The sequence below is a fragment of the Protopterus annectens genome, chromosome 1.part2 (genome assembly GCF_019279795.1).
Source record: "Protopterus annectens isolate FY-2018-M chromosome 1.part2, PAN1.0, whole genome shotgun sequence".
NCBI classification, from domain to species: Eukaryota; Metazoa; Chordata; order Ceratodontiformes; family Protopteridae; genus Protopterus; species Protopterus annectens.
This window is the reverse complement of record NC_056727.1, coordinates 191389445-191408274: the sequence shown is the minus strand read 5'-3', so window position 1 is coordinate 191408274 and position 18830 is coordinate 191389445.

The window sequence follows — 18830 nt, the reverse complement described above, 5'->3', positions numbered from 1 at the left end:
GACAATCCAGAATATCTAAGCTCCATAAATTGAATTATCATATGGAGAATATTTATAATAGGAATAAGCAATATTTGTAGTATTTTGAACAGTTATATTACTATTGTAGATTAGACAGAATTCTAATACAATATAAATGTCTATTTATTGTATAAGCAATTAATATTTACATGAAAGATAGATGACAAGCAATTCAATCATAGTAAAGTAGGATGTATCATAAAATCTCAGTAAAAGATTATACCACACAGTTAACATATTCACTCTTATTGATGAAGTGTTTCAAAACTTATTACTTAATATAAATAGACCGTAATAATATTTATACCTAACGTTTATAATACAATGTATTTTACTGGATATATCAGAAGTTATATTTCATTGTTTGCCAGCATTTAAGTAATCACTTTGTTTGTTAACTTACTTAAAGCATCAAGTTTGTTTTATGTGAACATTGATGAAAGTTAGTGCATTTTAATTATCAGTGCATCCCTCTTCCCCCATTTCCTACACATAAAGATTTTCATATCTGTCATTTCTTATTATAAAATGAGTGAAATTATAGGTTAAACCTACAAATTCACTTATTGTGATTGATTACAAATTCCCTTTCCATATTCATAAATTGCCATTTCATGGCATATACTGAAAGTTTTTAGATTTAAATGGCAAAATTCTATTTTGTATAATCAGCATAGGTTAAACTGAGTGATTATTGTCAATTTAATACTATTTGTTCAGAATGTGATTGTTACATTCTGTGACATTCCTAGTTTAGGCTTCTATTGAACAACTCTGTCAATTTGATGTATTGTATAAAACATTGGTTACCTTGGTATTAAGTATTATGTATGGTCAAGATGGGTTACAAAACCACAATTCAAGATAAATCAATTATATGACTTGTTATGCACATTTACTTATATGAGAAAATCATGGGTCTATATCAGAAGACCGAATGGAAAAAATATTGAACAGCAAAACAGTGAAAATACCGGACCTCAAAGTGCTGTTTGGCAGATTACGGTAAAGTGAAGATTGGAATATTTGCCTTTTCCTCACTGTAGTGCGATCTCAGAGTTGGTATTTATATTTAGCAGGGGGAGAGGGGTGCAGCCCCCCACAATAGCAAGTTATAGGTCCGGTATTTTTGCTGTTTTGCCATTCGATATATTTTCTATTCAGTCTTCTGATATAGACCCAAAAATCATCATGCTTCCCCTTGATGTTCAGTATAGTGTATGTCATTTATGACAAGTTAAAACAATAGTTTACACACAAGCCCATGTTATTAAACTTAGTGTCTATTGTCAATTTAATACTATTTTTTCAGAATATGATTGTTACATTCTGTGGCATTTTAAGTTCAGACTTCTGTTGTTTATCTTGAACAACTTTGTTAGTTTGATGTCATGTATAAAATATTAGCTACCTTGGTAACCACTTAAGTATTATATATGGTCAAGATGGGTTACAAAAAGTACAATTCAAGTTAAAGCAATTACATGACTTGTTATTCATATTTAATTATATAAGAAAATCATCATGCTTCCCCTTGATGTTCAATGTAGTGTGTTGTCATTTATGGCAAGTTAAGACAGTAGTGGTATTATACACAAGCCCATGTTATTAAATCCTGTCTTTAATATCTAAATTCAGCACACTACTTCATCTTATATGACGATTATATATTTTATGTCTAGATATACTAAAATCATACATTACATAACTATTGTGGGTTTTTTTTTTCTTTTTGGCTGTTGCTTAGTTATTTGAGAGACAACAAGCTGTAATGCTTATTCTTATTATTAGCTCCAATTATGTTTCTACAGTCCATAGACTTTAAATTATGAGACCCTTCTAGTTTCTTATTTGTTATAAGTATATTCCCATCCTTACATACACACATATCAGTACTTCAAGCATGGGCAACAATGCCCATCTAGTTTTGCCAGAATGCCATTCAATAGTTCCTGTGGTGTGTTTCTAGGTTGTTCTTAAAATATCCAAACCAAGATCTGTCCTGTTCCACTTTACCAGCCTGTTCCATGCAGTGGCCACTCTGCCAGTGAACCACTCAACACACCTTCCATTCCCACAGATATTTCCATGAAGGAAATCTGACAACCAAATATCTCTTCCTAATACACACGCATCAGTAAACCTTGATCACAAGCCGCAACCCACAGCTTCCTGGAGACGAAAACAGTAACATACAACAGCTGCCAGACACAGCTGCATCCATACACACCATGTCAGACTTAATCAAACAACACTTGAAGCTATGATACCTGCCATACTTGACATTAATTATGTTTAGGCAGAATAATAATAACATTTGTATTAGCTGCTAGATGCAGCTGCATCCACACACACCATATCAGGATTGATCAAACAGCATTCTTAGCTGTGATACCTGCCATAATTGATATTAACTATATTTAGACAGAATAATGATGACATTTGTGCCAAGAGTTTGCTACTATTATTCAGCCAGGATATACATGACATTTCTAAATCATACTTTAACTGAAGAAGGCATTAGTCTCTATGACATAATTTTTTTTCAAAATACCCTACTGTTACTGCTATTATATATGATGTTAATTTGTTACATTTGAGTCTGAACTCAGATGAATGGTACCTTATTGAATTAGTTAATTAACTACTTAAATTATTATAAGTAAAATCAATGAAAATTGAACAAGATAAGTATTCATTGAGTTCAAGTAGGGGGATAGAAACTTCTATGTTTGTATTATATGTTGCGTTGTTTGGCTTATATATAATGTAAATAGTAACCCATCCTGACCTATCTTTGTTTGTGAAGAATTATTGGACTATTTGAACATTCTGAATAAATCATTACTGCTTCTCAGTTGTTTAAAAAAAAACGTTCTTTTTTTAAAAATAAAAACAGATGACAAGTGATGTACCATATCAGTTGATACTTTGAGAGATGTAGTTGTAAGAGTTATTTCTTTGGAACAGCTTTCTTGGAATCAGTTTTTTGTTTCATCTTTCTAGCATCAGTCCAAGGATTTGTTTCTTTTATTCATTTAAGAGTAGGGGCCATCCATTCCATTTCTTCTGGGATAGACACTATGTTGTTGTTTTTGATGAATACAGTAGCTTCTTCTAAGTCATTAAAGGCTCTCATCTCATTGGCAAAAAGTATTTTTATGTTGGCTGGAAAGGCCAGCTGTGTTTTAATGTTGTTTTGTTTCAACAGTTTTACTATTGGCCAGACTTGTTTATTTTATTCTAGTGTTCTGGAAGAATAATCATTGTCAAACCTTATTGGGATTTGATTGTATTTTAAGGGTGATTTTCTCCAAGCAGATTTTAATATTAGTTCCTTGTTCAGAAATGAAAGAAATGTTATAACTATGGATCTAGGTGGAGTATTTGTTGAGTTAGAAGAAGGTTTCCTCAGTGCTCTATGTGCCCTTTCAATTCCAAATGAAAGTTCCTCTTTCAAGTCTAAAAATTCGGGAATCCAGGTTGTTAAGAATTAAATAATTTCTTCACCTTCAGTGTTTTCAGGCAGACCAAAGATCCATATGTTGTTTCTCCTTTCCCTGTTTTCTAAGTCATCTATTTTGTTAAGCAGCCATGTATTCTGTTTAAGCAGAAATTCTTTTTGGAATTCTTCCTCTTTGAGTCTCCCTTCAATGTCATTTAGAGAAGTCTCTCCCTGGGATTCATGAAGCTTGCGCCAGCCGCAGGTGTAGCATTGGTGTTTTAACGCCAAATATGGCCACTGACCGATCCAGGTACGAGCTGTTTCCACGTGCACTACCAGCGTACACCAGAGCTGCGCAGCTCACGGCGCTTGTATGCTAATTACCCCATGTACAGCAGTGTAGCATGCAAATGAAGGTATATAGTGATTCATGAAGTGGTGCAGGTGTAGCGTACACATGCAGAAATGTAAACCAAAAAAAAATAGTTTACATTTTTTCAAACAGAACATCGGAGCCATGAAAGTGGACCAAACATACATAGTACAATGTTAACATACGCCAATGGCTAAATATACAGCCAATGGCATAAAAAACATGCACAGCACATAAGAAATAACATTTAATGTCATGGCCACACTAACGCAAAGTACAACCGCAGTGCATGGGTGCGCAAACGGGAACACAAGGAAAATATATTTAGATGTCATAAAACTGCAATGTAACACAAATCATGATTTCGCCATAATAGTCAATGGTATGCATGCTATTCCACAACCAAAGTTCAAGGGTTGCTAAGGGTCTGTGACAGTGTTCCACGCAGTAACTAGGAATAAGTAGTCAATACCATGCAAATGAGTCAAGTAATACTGAATTGCAAACGTCCCACTGGCATAAGGATGTACCACACAGCAGCGGTACAACACTAAGGAGTGGCCTGGAGGTAAACATGACATCATGAGAGGTGAACGCCACCGTAGCTGTAAGCACATTGGAGCATGGGTAATCCGGGTTGCCTGTAGCTGAGGAAAGCCGCAGGATAGGGGTGTTTACCTAGCCATAGCTATGCTTAGCTGAGAGCACACAAGGTGATTGAAAGTGCATGTGAACGTGGATGAAAATGTGCTCAATAGCCAGATAATGGGTGTGTGCGGCGCGCAACTTAGCTGAAACGGGAAGGTTACGGGAAGACAATAAGGAAATTCTGCAGCATGGTAATATGAGTACTAATGAGTAATTAACACCTAGGAACTTACAGTGGGCCATTGACTGCAGCTAACAAGGCTGCCAGCAGCTACCTGCAGAATAGGAAAGGGGAGTTGCTGTACTGCTAAGAAAAGAGAACTGTCACATCACAACAAAGCAAACCTGCAGTAGATCAGCTACATAACACGTCACAACACATTATATTTGTTGTTATATTTGTTGTTATACTGACTGATATATCTAGAATACATTGTATATAGAAAAAAATTTATATTATTTTTAAACTACACCTTTTAATGAAATGTTCTAGTTAATGAATTAATCATTCAATTTATGTGTGAACCAATGAGGTGATACAAGTGTTATTTGAATTGTGTTTATAACTGCTCAGACAATTCCTACTTGGTTTTGCATTGTCTGAAGAAGTTTTTCTTTTGTTGTTTTTGTTTGTCTTGAAGCGTTGTTATATTGTGTTAATGTGTTATATGGATACATTATTATTTTTATAAACACATATTTTTTTTCTTTGATACTTTTACCTCCTTTTTTTTTTTTGTTTTTTTTTTTTTTTTTTTTTTTGCTGTACTGCTAAGAAAAGAGAACTGTCACATCACAACAAAGCAAACCTGCAGTAGATCAGCTACATAACACATTTCACAACACATTCCTGGGTTGGGAAATTACAAAACATGAAAGCAGGCAGCTGGATGTGTGCCTGACAATGGGAGGTGAATTGGGTTGGAAAGTGAAGTAAAGGGCAATAGATTAATCATGGCAGCCAAGTGCAATTCAACACCACAGGCATCACAATAGCAGTACATGCTGAGAAACCCACAAGTAAGATTCCCTGCAGCTGGAATTGCACATACACACCCAATGACATCAGCAACTTCCAAAGCACAATAGTATAAAGTGTGAAAGCACCGCACACACACTTGTGTATTCCCAAACACTCTGCACCATCAGTGTAAACAGAAGGGGAACTTTTAAAATGCATATGGTAGGGGCCACCATAGCTTTGATTCATCAGCATGTGCTGGAGACTGAAGGTGGTGTGGAGGATGAGGCTGACAACCACCTCCAGAACTGGAGGAGGAGAAGAGTGTTCAGACCAAGGGTAACCTACCAGGGGCTAAATGATCTGGAGATAGTAGAGTGTTACAGGGTGGACAGGGACACCATACAGCAAATCGTTGAGCTGTGCTGGCCATGCCTCAGAGGCAGGAATAACAGAGGAGAACCCATCCCAGTGGATATAAAGGTATGTGTAAGCTTGAGAGTACTAGCCACAGGTACCTTTCAAAGGCCAACTGGGGATATCATGGGGATCTCACAGGCATCAGCATCCAGGGTAATCCATCAGTTCCTGGATGCCATGTTACCACATGCCAATGAGCATATATACTTCCCCCGAACGCAGGAGGAGTTGACCAGCAATATGCGCCTCTGCCACCGTGTGGCAGACTACCCGGAGGTACTGGGTGCAATAGACTGCATGCACATACACATCAAGTATACACCCGGTGAGCATGGTAGGAGCTACATAAACCACAAGGGATACCACTCCATCAACTGCCAAGTCATGTGCAATGCCCAGGGCATTATCATGGATGTGTGTGCTGGCAGACCTGGAAGCTACCACAGCTCCCATATCTGGCATGCCTCACAGCTGTACCAGGTATTTGCCAGGAGGGACATTCCATATGGCCACCTTGTGGAGGATGCTGGCTATGCACTGGAACCGTGGATGATGACTCCCATCAGAAATGCACACACACCCATGCAAGAACACCATAATGAGGCACACGCACAAACCAGAATAATCATAGATTATGTGTTTGGGATGCTTAAAAACACAGTTCCATTTCTTGGGCATATCTGGTGGAGCCTTGCAGTACTCTCCAAGAATGTGTGCCCACATCTTCATAGTATGTGCCATGCTGCATAATATGATCTTGTGGAAACAGCTGCAGCAGGGATATAATGGTGAAGACCATCACAGCCCACCACAATTGCCAAGGGCACCACAGGCACAGAGGGATTCAGACAACGAACACCCTGTGCCAGCCCCAGTAGGCAGCCGGAGGCATGACCAGTATGCCCATGCCTTGGCAAAGAGGGAACGTATAGCACATACACTGACAGTGTATGCCCCTACAGACTGATGCACTTCTCCACCTGCACACACAGTAAACATGAATGGCACACACACACGAACACCTGTAAATTGTCATGTATAGGTGGTCTACTGTGTGCATCCTACAAAGGCAGCCCTCAACTATTGCACACACACCTGCTATTGGCACAAGGTAAGTCAATACCTGAACAGTAAATTAAGCTATCAGCATGTGTTGATACTGTATGTGTAGGTTCCTAGGTACATTGGTAGGTACATGCCTAACTGTCAGAGGCCATTCATAAGCCTAGTCAAAATGTGTCTGCTATCGCCAACCCATTGATTAACTAACTGTCCCTCTGTGGAGCAGAGCCAATTGTGGGATCCCTTTGGTGTAACCACTGTTCCCCACCCACTCTGCAAGGATTCCCTGGTGTGTTATTGAGGGACTCCATATAATGTAATCAGGGATGTAATTCCAAAGCATGGGGAGTACCCATGACAGGTATCAGTCACCCCAGCATTCTCCAGTTATGGTTGTGGCAAGGTATAGCTCATTACAGTGTGTGGCTTACTGTGACATGGATTTCCATAGCTGGAGCATATCCATTAAGCCTCACTTGGACATACCATTAACAGGTATCATCCATATGTACACCAACTGAGTTACACATTTGTTTGCAGTATTGAGGAACAGCCTTAGTACACACTACATACTAAACACCATAACACTTGCACATATCCCAGATGCCTCAGTGGTAAAGCCAGTAACTGTGTCGTTCATGGTCCCGGTTCCATGACCTGCAAGGGCTGTTACGTAATTCTGATGCCCCGAATAAGGTATGTTGGATGCAGGTCATTAAAGCATGTTTAAGCACATGTTAGCAGGTTTTTGGGCTGGTAAGTACCAGTAAGCGGCGTTTAAACATGACTACATGGATATGCGCAACACAGGTCTAACCTTTGGTGAATATCACGCAGATTATGGGCAAAACTGCCTAGAACTGCTGAAATGTGCATTATTCACCCTTGTACTAATAGTGCCTGCTCTGAGAGGTAAAACGACCACTGCCAGGAGTAGAACAAGCAACCATGTACACAATCTTCACAATAACCTACCACTAAGATACCTGAGATGTACCAACAGTAGTTGTGTATTGTGACAGGTTAAAACACAAAAGGGTGGACTTTGGGAAATAGTATAAACAGCCATGTACCCAATTAAAGGTGTATTCTCTCTCTCTGTATCTCTCTCTCTCTATATATATATATATATATATATATATATATATATATATATATATATATATATATATATGATATAGAGAGAGAAAGGGTGATAGAGCAATATATGTCTATATATATGGATGTACACATATATGCAAATATATAGATAGGTTAACAACATCTACACAACCATGGAGGTACATATAAATAGGATAACTACTAAATACCGAATGCTTTACATACTGACGCGCATAATCACGAGGCTTAAAGACCGAAAGACCACAGTACCGAAACACCAGAACCGCGAGTACTACTATCACAATGTTAAAGGACATTTAGTTAGTGCTTCTGGTGCTGCGGTTCAGGTAGGTACTGTGTGTAAGTGTGTTTCTGATTGCTGTAGTGTATGTAAGTGTGTGTTCTGAGTGTGGTGTGTGTTTCCAGGGGACTGTAATGTGTGTGTGCGGGTTTGCTTCATGTGTCTGTTTGTGCTATCTTGGAGGTGTGGTGTGGGGTGTGCAGCCACCCACATGGAGGGGTGTATGGGAACAAGCCACCTGCCCATACGTAGTGTAGGATGGTTTGTTTGGATGTGATGGGTAGCAGTGTGTCTGTGTGTGTGTGCATGTGTGTGTGTGTTCTGTGTTTGTGTTACTTTTGGGAGTTTGACTGCCGTGAGTTTGAGTGTTCAGTATTGTGGGGTTTGGGAGTTTGGGAACTGTAACGTGGTCATTGGAAGTGTGTGCATTCCTGAATCCATGGGTATGCCATATACAGTGGTTGAAGTTGTGAAATATGTGTATAACATGGACCATAGCAATCACACATTCCGCCATGGCCGAACGTTATGAACAAAGGATATGGAGAGTATATGTCTATATACTATTACAAATATGTGCTATGGACGTGAGCCAAAGATAGGGTTACCACCTGTCCCACCTTGCAGGGGACAGTCCATCTATGTGTGGTAGTGTCCTGACCAAAATAAGTACAAATACTAATGTCCTACAATCTTGAGGCATTTGGCATGTTCCATATTTAATGTAATTGTTGCATAAAATAGTCATGTCTGTATCTAAAATACCTACATATAATAAGAAACAGGATAAGCAAGTAAACCACTACAAGAATAAGCTTTTATATAGGCATATATGTAAAGTTCTATACTTTGTACTGACCATGGGTATGTGTTGGCCTCTAAAATCTAATGTGTGTCTGGCAAATGTCACACTATAGCCATTTGAAAAGGTGGCAACCGTAGCCAAAGAGGTTCAGTCACCAACACAGCTCCAATGAGTGCAAATATCTGTGACAGAAATTCATGAAACAGCTTTCATGTAGCAACATTTCATTACATACCGATGTATTTCCGAAGGGATTGAAGAACCAACATTACCTGCATGCTATACAGGAACCAATTAACAATGGCTTAATGAATTAACCTGCAATTACCATAGTATTAGTCCACTAAAGGATAGGTCTTCAAATAGGGAAGGAGCCCTCACACACATATCGAATATGTATAAATGCAGTTCCTACACACCTGCATCTGCTATGTACACTCACCTACATCTCCCCCACACCTGAAACAATTGCAATACATACTGTAATAACATCACAAGCATCCACTCACTCTATGACATCTGCAGAAGCCTTAACATACCTTGTCAGGGACACACTAAAATGGCCCTATGTGAAATAGTTGCTGTTGTGCAATGGCACAGCTGCCAATGTTACACGGTTTGTTGCAATAATCCCATATCAGATGGCTGTGCATACACCAGGAAGTGTTACCAATTACTGATTAACAGTACAGTATGTCACACATGTGCAGTATACCAAAGATGTCAGGTGAGCACAGTTCAAAACACCTACCATTCTATGCATAGCCACACAGCTTTGAGCTGCCCAAACATCCTTGCCAGACCTAAACATTTGCAGATGTATTAGGTACAAACCCTGCAGAAGTAGCAATGTTCAGAAATATAACAGCTAGACTCACATGTAGAACTACATCCTTTAGCCGTTACACACAATCCACGGGGGCCATGAAGATATTTTATCTCTGTGTGTCTCCATATAGCTGTTGCAATTCATCACAAACAACACATCCAGGCCGTCTTCCTCGAAGGTTGGGCAAATGGACAATGCCCAAGTGGGTATTCAATTATACACCACTGTTGCCATGTCATTGGCTAATGGAGTAGCTGCACAGCTGATGTGCATGTAATCATCTACTCCGGAACAACAGTTGGTGGCAGGATATCACATGTTACTGATATCTAAGTATAAAAGGATGGCTTGTCATACATTCAAACCGTCGGTATATACCAGCAGAACATTACAATGAGGATTGCAACACAAACCAAATTGGATTTAAATTATCATCAACGACAACTCGGGTTACTAATAAGGTATGTAGAACACTCAGTACATCAGTGTATGTAGTACCTGTTCTGTAATAATTAAAGTGTATGCAATGCATATAGTGGGAAAAGGTATTATGTAATGATGTATTGTTGAGCATAGTAACGCTCGTAGAAATCATGTGTACTGCTGTAGGCTACAAGGTAAACACCTCATGCACCACAAGGGATGCTATATAAGGACTTTGAACACAACAATTCCACTCCAGCCACTGTCAGTGGCAGGATTAGTCCAACAAGTATGTGCCATAACAGGGGATAGTACATGTTGCTATACTGTAACAGTAGGCATATGTATGGGCGTATAACTGAGAATAACATGTCTAAGGTGGTCCTGCTGTGCAATTATGATTTGCATTGTGGGATATTGTGCCAAAAAATGTGTAATGTACAGTATTGTAGGTAGATATGTGTAGCATTTTACATAGCATTGCTGTTATGTTATGCAAACATCAGGTATATCTATTGGCATGTACAATACACAATAACATGATACATATGACTTGTAGTCACCAGACAGTGTATCAGCATGATAGCTAATTGAAATGGAAGAGCTAGTTAATTATCCATACACAAAGGACATGTAATAAGTTCATAGGTTCATAGGTAGGTACTATGCTGTCTGGCCAAGGCCATTCATAAGCCTAGCTACAGTGTTTTGGCTTGCACCACCTCCCTAGGTTAGTTTCCTGTGCCTGTGAACAGCAGAGCCATTAGTTTCCTGTGCCTCTGTACAGCAGAGCCACTGCAGTGATCCCTCATGTACATGTCTGTCTCCCATCCACCCATCGAGGTATCTCTTGAAGAGTGCTAGTGAGGGTCCCTGCCTGATGTACATAGGAATCATGTTCTAAAGCATGGGGTGTGTCCAGGTCAGGAATGTATCCCTCCAGCACGTCCTAGTCATTCTTGCCTTTAGGTACATATCCCAGAGCATGTGGCTCTCAGGGGCTTTTGCTTATGTGGAGCATATCCATCACTACTGTTTTGGACATGGGCCTTGTATGTCCAGCAGAGATCACCTCTGAGTATGCATTATGCAAACAAGTGCAGTTGGAGTTTCTGTAGTTGTGCTGCATGCGTCATCCTTCGGAGGTCAGTGCTCCTCTTGGTGTGGTAATGTTGTGGTGTTTCAAGCCATTGCTGTTGTCTCACAAGGTACATCCCAAATGAGGTGTTATACCCTTTAATGTGTTTCATAAGTCATGAGTAGAGAGGCACAATGGCTGCCTTTGTTCTGGCTACAAAACCATTAGAGATTGGGGGGCCCATGTAGAAGGATATCTACACCACCTTGCCAATATGGTTATCAAAGGAGTGAATGCTATCTACTTGGGTTCTGAGATCCCTTATTACTTCTTATGTATGTACGGGACTACCACCTATGTGATAGTCCATGGGTGATTGGTGTAATCCAAAGGGTAAGTCTATGCACCTTGTGACATGCAGCTTGAGGCCATGTTATTGACACCAGATATCCGTCCCAGTGACACCCTTATGGAGGGTGTCTGTATCAGCTGGGGAATCAATCATGGCCCCTAGTTTACAGTCGTCTGCAAACCTTTTCAGCCTAAGTCATCCTGTGCTAGCCTGTACCTCAGAGAAGCATATACCAAACATGAGGGGCCCTATGACCGAGCCCTGGGGGATGCCAATTGTAACTGATTTACAGTAGGATCTAGGGTATGCTACCCTCACTGTGTGGGTTCTGTCCATGAGCCACTTTGCATAACATCTCGTGATGTAGGGGTTAATGTGCAGGTGGATGTGTATGTTGATAATACCAGAATGGGGAACGGTGTTGAAAGCCTTTGAAAGGTCAAGTTAGGCTGTGTGGACCTTCTTAACCTCATCTAATGCCTTGGTAACTTTCTCAAAGGAGTCCACCAGGTTTAGGAAGTATGGTCTGGCCCTAACAAATCCAAACTGGGTGGGATCAAAGGTTTGGAGGCCACCAATGTCTCTGTGAATGAGATCCATGATGATGTGCTCCATAGCCTTGCAGAACAGTCTAGTCAGCTGTGTAAGGTAATAGTTCCCCTGGTCCATTGTGGTGCCACCTTTGTGGAGTGGGATAAGTGTTGCTGTGCACCATTCAGGGGCCACAATGCCTGATGGAAGGCTATTATTGAATATGGTGCCTAAGTGGGGTGCCAGTTCATTTTGAAGTTTGTGGAAATCACAGCCTGGGATGTTGTACTGTCACATGGATGCTGTGTTCCTGGCTTTAGAGAGTACAGCTTTGAATTGCGTAGTTGTGATTGCAGGAACTCTGCATCATTCCTGTATAGATATGGGCCCTTTAGGGTGTGAGAGCGGTGTAAAGTTAGCACTGAACCTATCTGCCAGGATGTTGCCAATATCAGTCATTCTGTAATGTTCGTGTCTTACTGCTGTATGTCAGAGCAGATGTGGGTATCGCCATCGAGAGTAGTGACACACCTCTAGAATGCTTTGTGGTAGTCCTTGGAATTAGTCACAGTTATGTTTACGTAGCTAGCTTTGGAGGATGTAATAAGGAATCTCAGATTCTTACTGAGGCTGACCAGGAAGCTCCTCCACTCATGGAATTGTACTCTAATTTGCAACAGTCTCCTCCTTTTGTTGTAAATTATACCCATGGCAGTGGACCACCAGAGTGGCTTCCTTTTTCTGGAGGGTAGCGTTATGGATCTGTTTGGGATAGCATGATCCATGCAGTCGTGTAAGTGCTAATTAAGTGCAGTTGTGTATGATTCAGCGGTTGTAACTGTATTGTCCATCTGCATGGGTGTCATGATGTTTACTACTGCTGTCATAAGAAGCCTGAAGTTGGCTTTGTAGAAATATTGTACTGTGGTTTCCATAAAGGGTGTGGTGCCGGGATGTGGATAACAAGGGTGATTAGCGTACATTCGGATCTGACCAATGAGGAGATAACCCCAGGTGTGGAACACCAGTCACACATGTTGGTAGTGACCAAGTCTAGGATATTGTTGCCCCTAGTGGTGGTGTGGATAGGCTGATCCAGGCAATTAGAGTTTATGAATCCCAGAAAGCATTGGCCTAATGTGTCGGTACATGAGTAGGTATCCCAGTTAATGGTGGGGTAGTGTCAGTCGCACATTAGTTGTGTGTCTGGTTGAACCCTAATTTCCAGTACACCAAGAAGAGAGGACCATTAACTGTGGGATATGGTGGGGGATCTGTAGCAAGCTACAATTTGTATAGCAGTTATGGCCAGAGTTAGTTGCATTTGGATAACCTCTGATGCATTGTGCTAAGCAACTAGCCTGGAGGTGTGGATATCCTTAGGAAATATGGACACACCTCCGTCATGGGTGTTCTGGTCCTGGTTACATGACTGAAAGGGGTGGTATGAGTAATAGCCTGGTAGTGCAGAGGTGCTCTCAGGAGCCTAGAAGCAGGTCCCAGTCACTGCACAGATATTGAAATGGTCCATTACATGGAGTGCCTCGGGTGAGTGTGTTTGAGATTAAGACATCAAGCATTGAGTAGCATTACCCTCAGGTTTTGCTTGCCTGTTCTTGTCATGGTTGTGAATATGTTATTTGAACTGTGCCTAAAACAGGCATAATAAGAGCAGCAAGAGCCTTAGCCATTATCCGCCAGGGCCGACAGGTTCAGGCCATCTGTGCCAAAGCATCGTGTTCTGTCGGTCATGTCATTCAAAGTAGACAGATACTGGATACCCTTGGAATGACACCAGAAGCATAGCCAATTGTTGAAGTAAATCATTATGTCCTTGCACTGCATTTTCAGTCTGAAAGATGGCAGAATGCTTCTTAGGGCTAGAGCGATACCTGCCTGGGCTACAAGATCGGAGAGCTATTCCATGACTCTTTACATGTAGTCCAGGAAGGTACATCTCAGGGCATTCACACTAACATGGACAATGACACAGTCATATTGTAACTGTTGAGGAGTGACCTGAGTGCATAGGTTATGTTGTGGATCCTGTTACCCGACAGGCAGCTGACTGTAACTATCTCCTTGTGTAGCCTGGTGAGTGGGACATCAGTGTGACCACCTATAGAGTCACCTATGACTAGTGTGTTGAGTATGTTATTTTGCCCATTGGCTGTGGTTGATGGGCATACTGAGCCTGTGGGCTATAAGTCATTGGTGTTGTGTTGGGGGATGGGGGCTGCCTGCATTTCTGCTTTGGTGTTCTCTGTTGCCTAGACAGAGTAGTATTGAGAGGCTCCGCAAATGTTCTTGTGTTACTATGTGTGGACTGTGGTGGTGGAGATTTAGTGAGATTATGTGATGAGTGTGGTGTGGTGCAAATGTTTAACTTCCCCACATGATTGTCAAGTTCAGTCTGGGTTGGAGAGAGCATTATCTCCAGCATGGCTAGATATCTCCCACAGGTTGTAGTGTTGGATGTTAGGAGGGGAGAATTGACTGTGTACACGAGACAATTTCTAAATTGCCTCAAGATGCCCATATTCATCATATAGACAGGCGAGAACACTGGGAATTGACACTTGGACATACCTGAATATATAACTATTTCCCTCTAGATAAGTGAGGAAAGTGTGTACAAGAGCTGTTTTAATCTAAGCAAGTGGGAAATGTAAGTACAGACAGTGTTTACCTGTAGGTAATGAGGAGGATTGAGTGCTATAGTAATTAGTAGCTCATGTAGTGCTTACATGTTCTGAACAAGTGCTGAGCATGAATAAGCAATACAGATAGGGTGTAGGATAACATAAACACACTGCCCCCCCCAACAGGTACACAATCATATATCCATGAACACTACAGATACCCTGTAACCATAACTATGATGGTACAAGGTGTATTCAGGCTGCATGGGACCTGTCCACATCCCTTGTATCATACACATATGGCAAAACAGTTTGCTCTACACATACACATCATGTAAAACATAGCTTCATGTCAGTCTGTGAAAACACTGAATGGTGCACACCAACAGTTATCACAACCCACAAAATGGGAGGCACTGCACTACTACCCTGCTGAGTCTTGTCTGAAAGGCCATGAATCTTAATCAACATCTATGTTGCCAGCAGTCCACATGTAGATGACAGTAGGGATGATTTCACACTGCAAATCATACCTGTGACAGGTCATAGGACATCATCACTCATACTGTGTTCCACCTATACTCAGTATACTAGATGTACATTTGTATGTCACAGGAGTGTTCTGCCAGTGGACGGTTGACAGAACAAACACTGCAGAAGGTGTCTGATTAATATGTGCATATCACACCAGTGCCAACTACAGTAAGACAGGGTTAATTTGTTGTACTCCTCCTCATTGTAGACCATACCACACAGACAAACGGGAGGCATCTGCCTATGTAAGTATGTGAATGGCTATGACCTAGGAGCAATTGCTGACTTAGTGTTGTGGACAACATACATAAGGGACTTTTTGGGTGAGATGTGTGACATATGTGCACAATCTAACAGCTGCATATTGCATTACCACTAGGTTAATAACCCTGTACCCATGAACTACCACCTAGGCAGTGGTCAACCTAATGGACACTCTGTGTAGGGGATGCTGCTGTGCAGTTTTCCTCCCTGAGATAGTGACGTCACCAAGCCTGTTAGGTAGTCATAAGTGGCAACCCTAGTCATGACAGGGTGCCATCCATGAATATAGAGATCATTGTTCAGCCATACTCATCACTCAAGTGACTTATATCGGATCACATATCACCTTTAAGGGGTATTGGCCATGTTTGGATGGCCGACACCAGCCTTCACAATCCTCATCTCCACTATGTAGCATGATGCCAACCCTGCATAAAGCCATGTCCAACACTGTGATGTTGGACATGCTACATGCACATATCCTGATCTCAAATACATACGTCATGGACATCCACCTTTCTAGTACAAGGATCGCCACATGAGGGACAGATCCTTGTGCCATACATGTTACATACTCCTGCCATACTATGCATCCCTGTCCAGCAAAGCTGCACATTTCACCTCTGTCAGACATGGTGTGATGACCGCATGGTAGATGTATCATTAACCGTGTGGATCAGTTATGTGGCACTGCTTCACCTGGCGCCAGAAACACAGCTGTCGGCTACAGCTAGGTAACCTTACATCATAGGCTCATACATGGCCCAGGGCATACAGACTACTAGATGACCTTGGCCGTACATGCTATAGTTGATAACCATCCCTGCAAATACCATCAGGCTAGCCAGTGTCCCATGTGTATCACATGTGCAATACAGGTGATACGTGGCAGGATGTTGAACTGCTGTACAGTGTCATGTAGATGTATATGGCAAAACACATGCATGTAAAACCTTCCGTGTGCATGTCTGCAAGGTCACAGGTCATGTCCGTTAAGGCAGTGTAAGTGTTTATATGTGACATATACACAGCATCAAGGTCGACAGCATTGATGAGGACACATCCAGGCATGTGCTGATAGGTAAGAACACCAGTACAGGCAAACAGACATGCCCACATCAAGACAGCATCCACATGGAGTATGAGCAATGTAATCAGGGGACACACACATATATGGTGATAATATATATGGTGATAATATCCAATCCCCATTCAGTGTCACATGTGTGTGACACAAACATGTCAGTGGTGTCAGTGTGATGAAGATTTGCAAAGACTATTTATATGTAATAAATGTGATACACATGTATGTGCAGCTGTATCTCTGTGCATCTCTGAGATACTGTGACCTGTCTCCATCATTATATCTTCCAGGTATGCCATGAGCAAGGCTACCAGCCTATACACGCTTGGAGGATGAGGCCCTCATACCTTACCTCCAAGACAACTATGATGTCCTGTTTAGCCATGTGCCACAGGATGCACAGCAGTGGGATGACCTGTGGCAGGAACTTCACAGGAGGGTTAATGATGTGGGTGGCCATAAACACACATACCAGCAGGTGCGCAGATACTGTACAGACCAAATCAGATGGGTGAAACAGCATGCAAATGCAATTGCCAGGGAACAAGGTGCAACAGGTGGTGGGCCACCAACCCAGCCCCCACTCACACGTACTGAGGAGCTACTGGCCAACCTGGGGACACCGGCAGAACAGCATCCACAAGCCCTAGCTGACATCGTGGAGGTGGGTGTTGCTCAACCACCAAGCCTGGAGTTGTCTGGTAAGTCACTACTGCACATATAACTATTATATCCCATATAGTTGCATGTGTCACTGTACAATATGTAATGTAACATCATATGCAAGGCATGTATACACACATGCCGCATACTGTAGTATGCTACTCTGTGTATGCACACATGTGCATACTCCATAGTATATCCTATTGTACTGGCGAATGTGTTAACATGCACATTGTACTCTGTAGCTGTCATACAGGCGTGGATAATGATCATACTGTTGTTTCACCCCTATATAGGTACCTCTGGCATTCCGCTAAGACAGCAGCCCATTGCAGGTGATACAGTTATAAGTATCAGGCATGTTAATGCACAGATCTATTAGCCATGTGGCCATTTAATATATGTACACATAATGTATGGTCCTGTCACAATATACAGGTCACATCTGGAATCCATCACAATGGCTATCCATGTGCAGTACTTACAAACTATGTGAAACACTGACATGAAACCTCATAAACTGTCATTGTTAGATGAGTGGACAGCTGTTCATACAATGGTGGAGGTGCTGTTCAATGTAGGAACATGTACTACACATCAGAACTACACATGTGGGGTACACAAACAGTACTACACAGTGAGCTGGAGTATGGGCAGTCCACAGGATTCACCGGTGTGGATTATGCTCCTGCTATGAGTGCACACATTGTGATGTGCCATCTGACATGTCCATGACATGTAGTGGGCTGGCTGCAACATGGTCTTAATATCCCGTAAAACATACCCCACATACCAAACATACAACCCTTTGTTTGCATAACCCTGTTGACAGTGGATTATATGACATCTATGGATGTATGTCATATGGGACAACACAGACATGTGAGATAGATGGCCATCACAACCATTTGGCCAACACATGTTCACACATGGCCATGGAGGATGGCCATAGACATGTAGCAACACACAGTAGATGTGATGTGCTAGTGTGTACACCCTGTTGTACATTGGCTCCACATGGCCCAACTATAGCCTTTGTTGAATGGATATATTGCAGATGTGGAACACTAGACATCCTACAGGCCTGTGCACAGCTTGTGGATGCATAAAATCATTTGACCACATATGATGTGTTAGAAATCATGACTGTGTCACAGCATGAGAGTAGTCACCTGTACAGCATCCACATACATATACAGATAACCAAATCAGGCCACAGATACAGTACATTTCCCTTGCTACTGTTGGACATCACTGTCAGCCGTGTACCTCGTGTGTGTGGCACACAAATGT